General features: G+C 40.6%; 1 pseudogene; it reads right to left on the bottom strand.

The window, feature by feature from the left end:
- Positions 1 to 2,475: 2,475 nt before the first annotated feature.
- LOC128129221 (uncharacterized) lies at positions 2,476 to 12,417 on the bottom strand (annotated as a pseudogene).
- Between the last annotated feature and the right edge of the window lie 734 nt (positions 12,418 to 13,151).

Consider the following 13,151-nt stretch of genomic DNA (forward strand, 5'->3'; position numbering starts at 1 on the left):
GGTTTCAAACATTACCACTCAGTTCCATTTGACAATTCTAACAAAAATTCGGTAGCATTTCTAGTCAAAATCAACAAATCCAAACCAAAGTTTAAACATTTTTAAGCAATTTAACCAAATTTAGCTATTCTCAAACCAAATTCTCTAAATAAACTGGGCAATAACTAAAGATCCTAGGCAATTTTCAAAGCATAATTGGATGCAATTATCGTAGTAGAACAATGCAATCTAATAAAAACCAAGGAAAGAAGATACCCGATTTAATCGTTTTCATCCCAAATATTGAACTTGAACCCGAAATCCACTACCATACACCCCAAGCTTAGTGGTTGTTCGTGGGTGCCAAAATGCAAGACTTGTTCATTAAAACAATATTTTCAACTTGATTTTTTGAAAAATCCGGTGGTGACTCGTGGTGTCTCAAAATTTCCGGCAAAATTTTTGGTGAGATTTTGAGGTTTTGTTCGGTTAGATGTATAGAGCTTGGAAAAAGAAACACTTTGGTGGTGTTGGAATCGCGAGAGGTGGCCGATGTTGGCCGGAAAATGGCCGGGAAGCGGTGAGGTGGGTGGTGGAGGCGCCCCTAGTTCCGGTGGTGGATCGGAGGAAATTTGTGTGGGGGTTTTTAGAGGATGAAAAATGGTGAAGAATGACGGTGGTCTCGCGGGATTCCGACCGATAGAACTCCGGGAAAATGAATTTTTGTGGAAAGTGGGTTTATGTGTGTTCTTGAGAGTTTGAGAGAAAATGGTGAGGGTTTGATGGGATAAAATGAAGAAGATGAGTTGCTGGAGGTTTTCAATCCATATTCAAGTGTGGTCAACACCCGGTCAACGTTGGTCAATTCATTAAACTACATGGTCAACGAAAGTCAATGGCTTGTCAACAAAGTGAGGATTGGTCGTCAGGTAGCACGCGGGTCGCGCATGGGGGCATGCGGGTCGTGCAATATATACAGTTACGAGGATAATTTTTGTTGCATGGAGGATCCTGGCCGCGCACATCAGCCGCGCACCCGTGCGTGGGTCGCGCAACCTACAGTTCCCGGTTCTTGATTTTTCTCCGTTTTCTTCCGTTTCTTCACTAGTTTTTGCCTTGGAAGGTCTCAAACATCTAAAAACTCTTGAATGCATTAAAATTAACTCCAAAAGATACATCAAAACATCTTCAAAACTTCTTTATTCGAACGTAAAACCATGAAGGCATAAAGCTTTACAAAAAAGCCCCTCTTTAACGTCTTTGGCGAGACGTCCTTCTAGCTTGATTCAACACACCGGGACATCCAAATGGATGATTTCACGAGCATTTGCATCAAAGCCTTCATAGAATGGCATCAATCGGTGCCCATTGACTTTGAAAAAAATTTCCCGTCTTTTCGCTTTGAATTTCCACTACTCCATGGTCAAAGGTCTTTATCACAACAAATGGGCCAATCCACCTTGATCTTAATTTGCCCGGGAATAATTTCAATCGTGAATGGTAAAGTAAGACCCTATGACCCAGTTCAAAATGCTTCCGGGTGATGGATTTGTCGTGGAAGAGCTTCGTGTTTTCCTTGTAAATTCTTGAGTTTTCATAGGAGTCGATTCTCAGTTCTTCTAACTCTTGGAGTTGAAGCTTCCTATTTCTTCCCGCCTCATCAACATTGAAATTGCATTGTTTTACCACCCAAAATGCACGGTGCTCCAATTCCACGGGAAGATGACATGGCTTTCCAAAAACCAACCTAAATGGAGACAAGCCTATCGACGTTTTATAAGTAGTCCGATAGGCCCATAAGGCATCATCAAGCCTTAAACTCCAGTCTTTTCTTGTTGGGTTCATTGTTTTCTCAAGAATACTCTTCACTTCACAATTTGAAACCTCTTCTTGACCATTCGTTTGAGGGTGGTAGGCGGTAGAGATGCGATGGGTCACATTGTATTTTTTTTCAGTAAAGCATCCATCATCTTGTTGCAGAAATGTGTCCCTCGATCACTAATCAAAGCCCTAGGCACATCAAACCTCACAAAAATGTTAGACTTCAAAAACTCGATAACCGTTTTGGCATCATCCGATTTTGTGGCCTTGGGCTTAACCCATTTTGAGACATAGTCAACCGCGAGTAAGATGTAAACGTTGTCAAATGAGACGGTAAATGGGCCCATAAAATCAATTACCCATCAAAAATTTCACAAATAACGATGGGAGTTTGTGGCATCTATTTTTTTGTGAAGTGTTCCCCGTCCTTTGGCACCGTTCACAACTTTTACAAAACAAATAACAATCGCGTGACAATGGTTGGCCAAAATAGTCCACAATCAAGAACCTTTCTCAAATTTCGGTTAGGTCCGAAATGTCCCCCATAAGCAAATTCTTAACCAAATTACAAAATGGATTGATGTTCTTGTTGGGGTAAACATCTCCTAATGATTTGATCGGGACAATGTTTCCACAAATAAGGTTCATCCCAAACATAATATTCTGCATCACTTTTCAATTTATCTTTTTAAGCACGTGTGAATGTGTCGGGATACCTTTTGTGACCAAAAAGTTAACGATATCGGCATACCAAGGAAAATATTGAGTAAGGGAAAAGAAATGCTCATCCGGAAACTCGTTCGACAACGAGAGAGGAGTTTCATTTGAAGTGATCCGACTTAGATAGTCGGCCACAAGGTTCTCGCATCCGCTCTTGTCCCAAATTTCCAAATCAAATTCTTGCAATAATAAGATCCACCGGATGAGTCTTGGCTTTGCATCTTTCTTTGTCATCAAGTACTTGAGAGCCTCATGATCCGAATACACAATGACTTTGGTATCGAGTAGATATTTCCTAAACTTCTCCAAAGCAAACTCTATGGCCAATACCTCCTTCTCCATGGTAGAGTAGTTGCTTTGAGCATTGTCTAGTGTCCTCGATGCATAGTAGATCACATGGGAGGCTCTTCCATTCTTTTGACCCAAAACGGTGCCAATAGCGTAATTTCTTTCATCACACATGATCTCGAATGGAAGATCCCAGTTTGGTGCTTGTATGATGGGGGCGGATGTAAGAAATCCCTTGAGTTTGTTGAAAGTTTCTTTACATGCGTCATTGAACTCGAAATCAACCTCCTTTTGCAAGAGTTGGCACGTTGGTCTTGTTATCTTTGAAAAATCCTTAATGAATCTTCGGTAGAAACCTGTATTTCCCAAAAAAGAACGAACTTCCCGAACACAAGTCGGGTGAGGTAAGCTTTGAATAACATCAATTTTGGCCTTATCTACCTCAATTCCTTTTTTAGACACAATATGACCTAAAATGAGACCTTGACTCACCATGAAATGACATTTCTCAAAGTTTAAAACCAAATTTGTTTCAATGCATCTTTTCTAAATATTGGTGAGATTGGTCAAACATTCTTGAAACGAGTTCTCGTATACCGTAAAATCATCCATAAAAACCTCAATTATGTTTTCGACATATTCGGAAAAGATACTCACCATGCAACGTTGGAAAGTAGCAGGGGCGTTACACAATCCAAATGGCATTCTACGGTATGCGAAAGGGCCAAATGGACATGTTAAACTTGTCTTTTCTTGGTCTTCCGGTGCCACCGGAATTTGGTGAAAACCAGAATACCCGTCGAGACAACAATAATGTGATTTCCCGACCAACCTTTCTAACATTTGGTCAATGAAAGGTAATGGGAAATGATCTTTTATTGTTCCTGCATTGAGTTTGCGATAGTCGATACATACTCTCCACCCGTTTTGCACACGGGTGGGGACCATCACACCTTTGTTGTTCTCGACCACCGTGATCCCCGTCTTCTTTGGCACAACTTGCACCGGGCTCACCCATTTGCTATCCGAGATTGGATAGATCATCCCCGCATCAAGAAGCTTCAATATCTCTTTCTTCACAACTTCCATCATAGGCGGGTTCAATCTCCATCTTATTTACCAGAATTTCTTCACAACTTCCCCCAGCTTTTTCATGGACTTTCTATGGTAGAATTTTACCGGCTGTTTTGTGCGACCCCGAAGGTTGGAGCGATAGGTTTTGATTTCAGCATTGGTAAGGGAAGGATCGCTTCCCTCTTCACCTCCTTGTTTTCGTTTACCGGCTGCTTTGCGCGATGGACCGGCGACATCCTTTTACGGGTTAGGATCAACGGAGGATCCATGGAACCGTGGCCGAGTTGTAGATTTGCCCATTTTTTCAAGACCTACAATATCAAAAACAATTCACCAAAGTAGTCCTTCACCTACCACTCTTAAATTAATGTAACTATTTTTTTAAACCGAACAAAAAAATTCCAATAAATAATTGCACCCAACTTTTTAAATTCAAAATGGTTTCAAACATTACCATTCGGTTCCATTTGACAATTCTAACAAAAATTCGGTAGCATTTCTAGTCAAAATCAACAAATCCAAACCAAAGTTTAAACAATTTTATGCAAATTCCTTAGCAATTTAACCAATTTTAGCTATTCTCAAACCAAATTCTCTAAATAAAACGGGCAATAACTAACGATCCTAGGCAATTTTCAAAGCATAATTGGATGCAATTATTGTATTAGAACAATGCAATCTAATAAAAACCAAGGAAAGAAGATACCCCGATTCAATAGTTTTTGTCCCAAAAATTAAACTTGAACCCGAAATCCACTACCGTACACCCCAAGCTTAGTGGTTGTTCGTGGCTGCCAAAATGCAAGACTTGTTCATTAAAACAATATTTTCAACTTGATTTTTATGAAAAATACAGTGGCGGCTCGTGGTGGCTCAAAATTTATGGCAAAATTTTTGGTGATTTTGAGGTTTTATTCGGTTAAATGTACAGAGCTTGGAAAAAGAAACACTTTGGTGGTGTCGGAATCACGAGAGGTGGCCGGTGTTGGCCGAAAAATGGTCGGGAAGCGGCGAGGTGGGTGGTGGAGGCACCAGTAGTTCCAGCGGTGGATTGAAGGAAATTTTGGGCAGGGTTTGTAGAAGATGAAAAATGGTGAAGAATGGCGGTGGTCTCGCGGGATTCCAACCAATAGAACTCCGGGAAATTGAATTTTTGTGGAAAGTAGGTTTATGTGTGTTCTTGAGAGTTTGAGAGAAAATGGTGAGGGTTTGATGGGATAAAATGAAGAAGATGAGTTGCTGGAGGTTTTCAATCCATATTCAAGTGTGGTAAACACCCGGTCAACGTTGGTCAACTCATTTAAACTACCTGGTCAACGAAAGTCAATGGGTTGTCAACATATGCAGTTACGAGGACACTTTTTGTTGCATGGAGGAGCTTGGCCGCGCACATCAGTCGCTTCGCGCAACCTACAGTTCCCGGTTCTTGATTTTTCTCCGTTTTCTTCCGTTTCTTCACTATTTTTTGCATTGGAAGGTGCCAAACATCTAAAAACTCTTGAATGCATTTAAATTAACTCCAAAAGACACATCAAAACATCTTCAAAACTTCTTTATTCGAACGTAAAACCATGAAGGCATAAAGCTTTCCAAAAAAGCCCCTCTTTAACGTCTTTGGCGAGACGTCCTTCTAGCTTGATTAAACACACCGGGACATCCAAATGGATGATTTCACGAGCATTTACATTAAAACTTCATAGAATGGCATCAATCGGTGCCCATTGACTTTGAAAAAAATTTCCCGTCTTTTCGCTTTGAATTTCCACTACTCCATGGTCAAAGGTCTTTATCACAACAAATGGGCCAATCCACCTTGATCTTAATTTGCCCGGGAATAATTTCAATCGTGAATGGTAAAGTAAGACCCTATGACCCGGTTCAAAATGCTTCCGGGTGATGGATTTGTCGTGGAAGAGCTTCGTGTTTTCCTTGTAAATTCTTGAGTTTTCATAGGAGTCGATTCTCAGTTCTTCTAACTCTTGGAGTTGAAGCTTCCTATTTCTTCCCGCCTCATCAACATTGAAATTGCATTGTTTTACCACCCAAAATGCACGGTGCTCCAATTCCACGGGAAGATGACATGGCTTTCCAAAAACCAACCTAAATGGAGACAAGCCTATCGACGTTTTATAAGTAGTCCGATAGGCCCATAAGGCATCATCAAGCCTTAAACTCCAGTCTTTTCTTGTTGGGTTCATTGTTTTCTCAAGAATACTCTTCACTTCACAATTTGAAACCTCTTCTTGACCATTCGTTTGAGGGTGGTAGGCGGTAGAGATGCGATGGGTCACATTGTATTTTTTTTTCAGTAAAGCATCCATCATCTTGTTGCAGAAATGTGTCCCTCGATCACTAATCAAAGCCCTAGGCACATCAAACCTCACAAAAATGTTAGACTTCAAAAACTCGATAACCGTTTTGGCATCATCCGATTTTGTGGCCTTGGGCTTAACCCATTTTGAGACATAGTCAACCGCGAGTAAGATGTAAACGTTGTCAAATGAGACGGTAAATGGGCCCATAAAATCAATTACCCATCAAAAATTTCACAAATAACGATGGGAGTTTGTGGCATCTATTTTTTTGTGAAGTGTTCCCCGTCCTTTGGCACCGTTCATAACTTTTACAAAACAAATAACAATCGCGTGACAATGGTTGGCCAAAATAGTCCACAATCAAGAACCTTTCTCAAATTTCGGTTAGGTCCGAAATGTCCCCCATAAGCAAATTCTTAACCAAATTACAAAATGGATTGATGTTCTTGTTGGGGTAAACATCTCCTAATGATTTGATCGGGACAATGTTTCCACAAATAAGGTTCATCCCAAACATAATATTCTGCATCACTTTTCAATTTATCTTTTTAAGCACGTGTGAATGTGTCGGGATACCTTTTGTGACCAAAAAGTTAACGATATCGGCATACCAAGGAAAATATTGAGTAAGGGAAAAGAAATGCTCATCCGGAAACTCGTTCGACAACGAGAGAGGAGTTTCATTTGAAGTGATCCGACTTAGATAGTCGGCCACAAGGTTCTCGCATCCGCTCTTGTCCCAAATTTCCAAATCAAATTCTTGCAATAATAAGATCCACCGGATGAGTCTTGGCTTTGCATCTTTCTTTGTCATCAAGTACTTGAGAGCCTCATGATCCGAATACACAATGACTTTGGTATCGAGTAGATATTTCCTAAACTTCTCCAAAGCAAACTCTATGGCCAATACCTCCTTCTCCATGGTAGAGTAGTTGCTTTGAGCATTGTCTAGTGTCCTCGATGCATAGTAGATCACATGGGAGGCTCTTCCATTCTTTTGACCCAAAACGGTGCCAATAGCGTAATTTCTTTCATCACACATGATCTCGAATGGAAGATCCCAGTTTGGTGCTTGTATGATGGGGGCGGATGTAAGAAATCCCTTGAGTTTGTTGAAAGTTTCTTTACATGCGTCATTGAACTCGAAATCAACCTCCTTTTGCAAGAGTTGGCACGTTGGTCTTTCTATCTTTGAAAAATCCTTAATGAATCTTCGGTAGAAACCTGCATTTCCCAAAAAAGAACGAACTTCCCGAACACAAGTCGGGTGAGGTAAGCTTTGAATAACATCAATTTTGGCCTTATCTACCTCAATTCCTTTTTTAGACACAATATGACCTAAAATGAGACCTTGACTCACCATGAAATGACATTTCTCAAAGTTTAAAACCAAATTTGTTTCAATGCATCTTTTCTAAATATTGGTGAGATTGGTCAAACATTCTTGAAACGAGTTCTCGTATACCGTAAAATCATCCATAAAAACCTCAATTATGTTTTCGACATATTCGGAAAAGATACTCACCATGCAACGTTGGAAAGTAGCAGGGGCGTTACACAATCCAAATGGCATTCTACGGTATGCGAAAGGGCCAAATGGACATGTTAAACTTGTCTTTTCTTGGTCTTCCGGTGCCACCGGAATTTGGTGAAAACCAGAATACCCGTCGAGACAACAATAATGTGATTTCCCGACCAACCTTTCTAACATTTGGTCAATGAAAGGTAATGGGAAATGATCTTTTATTGTTCCTGCATTGAGTTTGCGATAGTCGATACATACTCTCCACCCGTTTTGCACACGGGTGGGGACCATCACACCTTTGTTGTTCTCGACCACCGTGATCCCCGTCTTCTTTGGCACAACTTGCACCGGGCTCACCCATTTGCTATCCGAGATTGGATAGATCATCCCCGCATCAAGAAGCTTCAATATCTCTTTCTTCACAACTTCCATCATAGGCGGGTTCAATCTCCATCTTATTTACCAGAATTTCTTCACAACTTCCCCCAGCTTTTTCATGGACTTTCTATGGTAGAATTTTACCGGCTGTTTTGTGCGACCCCGAAGGTTGGAGCGATAGGTTTTGATTTCAGCATTGGTAAGGGAAGGATCGCTTCCCTCTTCACCTCCTTGTTTTCGTTTACCGGCTGCTTTGCGCGATGGACCGGCGACATCCTTTTACGGGTTAGGATCAACGGAGGATCCATGGAACCGTGGCCGAGTTGTAGATTTGCCCATTTTTTCAAGACCTACAATATCAAAAACAATTCACCAAAGTAGTCCTTCACCTACCACTCTTAAATTAATGTAACTATTTTTTTAAACCGAACAAAAAAATTCCAATAAATAATTGCACCCAACTTTTTAAATTCAAAATGGTTTCAAACATTACCATTCGGTTCCATTTGACAATTCTAACAAAAATTCGGTAGCATTTCTAGTCAAAATCAACAAATCCAAACCAAAGTTTAAACAATTTTATGCAAATTCCTTAGCAATTTAACCAATTTTAGCTATTCTCAAACCAAATTCTCTAAATAAAACGGGCAATAACTAACGATCCTAGGCAATTTTCAAAGCATAATTGGATGCAATTATTGTATTAGAACAATGCAATCTAATAAAAACCAAGGAAAGAAGATACCCCGATTCAATAGTTTTTGTCCCAAAAATTAAACTTGAACCCGAAATCCACTACCGTACACCCCAAGCTTAGTGGTTGTTCGTGGCTGCCAAAATGCAAGACTTGTTCATTAAAACAATATTTTCAACTTGATTTTTATGAAAAATACAGTGGCGGCTCGTGGTGGCTCAAAATTTATGGCAAAATTTTTGGTGATTTTGAGGTTTTATTCGGTTAAATGTACAGAGCTTGGAAAAAGAAACACTTTGGTGGTGTCGGAATCACGAGAGGTGGCCGGTGTTGGCCGAAAAATGGTCGGGAAGCGGCGAGGTGGGTGGTGGAGGCACCAGTAGTTCCAGCGGTGGATTGAAGGAAATTTTGGGCAGGGTTTGTAGAAGATGAAAAATGGTGAAGAATGGCGGTGGTCTCGCGGGATTCCAACCAATAGAACTCCGGGAAATTGAATTTTTGTGGAAAGTAGGTTTATGTGTGTTCTTGAGAGTTTGAGAGAAAATGGTGAGGGTTTGATGGGATAAAATGAAGAAGATGAGTTGCTGGAGGTTTTCAATCCATATTCAAGTGTGGTAAACACCCGGTCAACGTTGGTCAACTCATTTAAACTACCTGGTCAACGAAAGTCAATGGGTTGTCAACATATGCAGTTACGAGGACACTTTTTGTTGCATGGAGGAGCTTGGCCGCGCACATCAGTCGCTTCGCGCAACCTACAGTTCCCGGTTCTTGATTTTTCTCCGTTTTCTTCCGTTTCTTCACTATTTTTTGCATTGGAAGGTGCCAAACATCTAAAAACTCTTGAATGCATTTAAATTAACTCCAAAAGACACATCAAAACATCTTCAAAACTTCTTTATTCGAACGTAAAACCATGAAGGCATAAAGCTTTCCAAAAAAGCCCCTCTTTAACGTCTTTGGCGAGACGTCCTTCTAGCTTGATTAAACACACCGGGACATCCAAATGGATGATTTCACGAGCATTTACATTAAAACTTCATAGAATGGCATCAATCGGTGCCCATTGACTTTGAAAAAAATTTCCCGTCTTTTCGCTTTGAATTTCCACTACTCCATGGTCAAAGGTCTTTATCACAACAAATGGGCCAATCCACCTTGATCTTAATTTGCCCGGGAATAATTTCAATCGTGAATGGTAAAGTAAGACCCTATGACCCGGTTCAAAATGCTTCCGGGTGATGGATTTGTCGTGGAAGAGCTTCGTGTTTTCCTTGTAAATTCTTGAGTTTTCATAGGAGTCGATTCTCAGTTCTTCTAACTCTTGGAGTTGAAGCTTCCTATTTCTTCCCGCCTCATCAACATTGAAATTGCATTGTTTTACCACCCAAAATGCACGGTGCTCCAATTCCACGGGAAGATGACATGGCTTTCCAAAAACCAACCTAAATGGAGACAAGCCTATCGACGTTTTATAAGTAGTCCGATAGGCCCATAAGGCATCATCAAGCCTTAAACTCCAGTCTTTTCTTGTTGGGTTCATTGTTTTCTCAAGAATACTCTTCACTTCACAATTTGAAACCTCTTCTTGACCATTCGTTTGAGGGTGGTAGGCGGTAGAGATGCGATGGGTCACATTGTATTTTTTTTTCAGTAAAGCATCCATCATCTTGTTGCAGAAATGTGTCCCTCGATCACTAATCAAAGCCCTAGGCACATCAAACCTCACAAAAATGTTAGACTTCAAAAACTCGATAACCGTTTTGGCATCATCCGATCTTGTGGCCTTGGCCTCAACCCATTTTGAGACATAGTCAACCGCGAGTAAGATGTAAACGTTGCCAAATGAGACGGTAAATGGGCCCATAAAATCAATTACCCATACATCAAAAAATTCACAAATAAGGATGGGATTTTGTGGCATCTAATTTTTTTGTGAAGTTTTGTTCGTCCTTTGGCACCGTTCACAACTTTTACAAAACAAATAACAATCGCGTGACAATGGTTGGCCAAAATAGTCCACAATCAAGAACTTTTCTCAAAGTTCGGTTAGGTCCGAAATGTCCTCCATAAGCAAATTCATGACCAAATTACAAAATGGATTGATGTTCTTGTTTGGGTACACATCTCCTAATGATTAGATCGGGACAATGTTTCCACAAATAAGGTTCATCCCAAACATAATATTTTGCATCACTTTTCAATTTATCTTTTTGAGCACGTGTGAATGTGTCGGGATACCTTTTTGTGACCAAAAAGTTAACGATACCGACATACTAAGGAAAAGATTGAGTAAGGGAAAAGAAACGCGCATCCGGAAACTCGTCCGACAACGAGAGAGGAGTTTCATTTGAAGTGATCCGACTTAGATAGTCGGCCACAAGGTTCTCGCATCCGCTCTTGTCCCAAATTTCCAAATCAAATTCTTGCAATAATAAGATCCACCGGATGAGTCTTGGCTTTGCATCTTTCTTTGTCATCAAGTACTTGAGAGCCTCATGATCCGAATACACAATGACTTTGGTATCGAGTAGATATTTCCTAAACTTCTCCAAAGCAAACACTATGGCCAATACCTCCTTCTCCGTGGTAGAGTAGTTGCTTTGAGCATTGTCTAGTGTCCTCGATGCATAGTAGATCACATGGGAGGCTCTTCCATTCTTTTGACCCAAAACGGTGCCAATAGCGTAATTTCTTTCATCACACATGATCTCGAATGGAAGATCCCAGTTTGGTGCTTGTATGATGGGGGCGGATGTAAGAAATCCCTTGAGTTTGTTGAAAGTTTCTTTACATGCGTCATTGAACTCGAAATCAACCTCCTTTTGCAAGAGTTGGCACGTTGGTCTTTCTATCTTTGAAAAATCCTTAATGAATCTTCGGTAGAAACCTGCATTTCCCAAAAAAGAACGAACTTCCCGAACACAAGTCGGGTGAGGTAAGCTTTGAATAACATCAATTTTGGCCTTATCTACCTCAATTCCTTTTTTAGACACAATATGACCCAAAATGAGACCTTGACTCACCATGAAATGACATTTCTCAAAGTTTAAAACCAAATTTGTTTCAATGCATCTTTTCTAAATATTGGTGAGATTGGTCAAACATTCTTGAAACGAGTTCTCGTATACCGTAAAATCATCCATAAACACCTCAATTATGTTTTCGACATATTCGGAAAAGATACTCACCATGCAACGTTGGAAAGTGGCAGGGGCGTTACACAATCCAAATGGCATTCTACGGTATGCGAAAGGGCCAAATGGACATGTTAAACTTGTCTTTTCTTGGTCTTCCGGTGCCACCGGGATTTGGTGAAAACCAGAATACCCGTCGAGACAACAATAATGTGATTTCCCGACCAACCTTTCTAACATTTGGTCAATGAAAGGTAATGGGAAATGATCTTTTATTGTTCCTGCATTGAGTTTGCGATAGTCGATACATACTCTCCACTCGTTTTGCACACGGGTGGGGACCATCACACCTTTGTTGTTCTCGACCACCGTGATCCCCGTCTTCTTTGGCACAACTTGCACCGGGCTCACCCATTTGCTATCCGACATTGGATAGATCATCCCCGCATCAAGAAGCTTCAATATCTCTTTCTTCACAACTTCCATCATAGGCGGGTTCAATCTCCTTTGCGTGTCTCGACTTGGCTTGCATTCATCCTTCATCAAAATCTTGTGCATGCAAGTGGAGGGGCTTAATGTGACAACCCAAAAATTTCCGTTAGTTTTAACGTCGAAATTAAGTACGTCAAAAATTAGCCAAATTTATCCCAAAAATATTTTTGACCGGAATTAAACCCGCTGGAATATTTTAAATAATATTCGTCAAGCGAACCGAAAATAAGACGGTCTAATTTTAAAATTTGCCGTGTTTAACGGTAGTCGTGAAAAACCTCGTTCGTGGTTGGTGTCGGGTGGACCCCCAACAACGCCATAAACTCCACCCTATATAAGGGATGAGTGGCTATCCCCATAAACTTTTTCTCACTCTAGGAGCTTTCTCTCTCTACAAATCGGGTTTTGGTAAAAAAATCGCCCCTTCGAGCTTCAAAACGGTAAGTTAACCTTTCTAGCTTGTTGTTTAGCTTATCACACTTGCAAATTCGTGGCTTAAACATCCAAAAACCCCAAGAACAAGAGTTTACGGTCTTGAGAGCATCCCAAAACCGTAAACACCTTGAAAGAGGGTTTTGGTGCCCAAAAACCCTTCCAAATCACTTCTAACGCTTAGCAATGACTTAGAGGCTTGCATGAAAGGACTTAGAACACCAAAATCGTAAAAAATGGGGAGTAAACATGAGTTTACGGTCTAAGAACATTCTTAGACCGTAAACCCATCTTCA

Source organism: Lactuca sativa, chromosome 9 (genome assembly GCF_002870075.4).
Source record: "Lactuca sativa cultivar Salinas chromosome 9, Lsat_Salinas_v11, whole genome shotgun sequence".
Taxonomy (NCBI): Eukaryota; Viridiplantae; Streptophyta; class Magnoliopsida; order Asterales; family Asteraceae; genus Lactuca; species Lactuca sativa.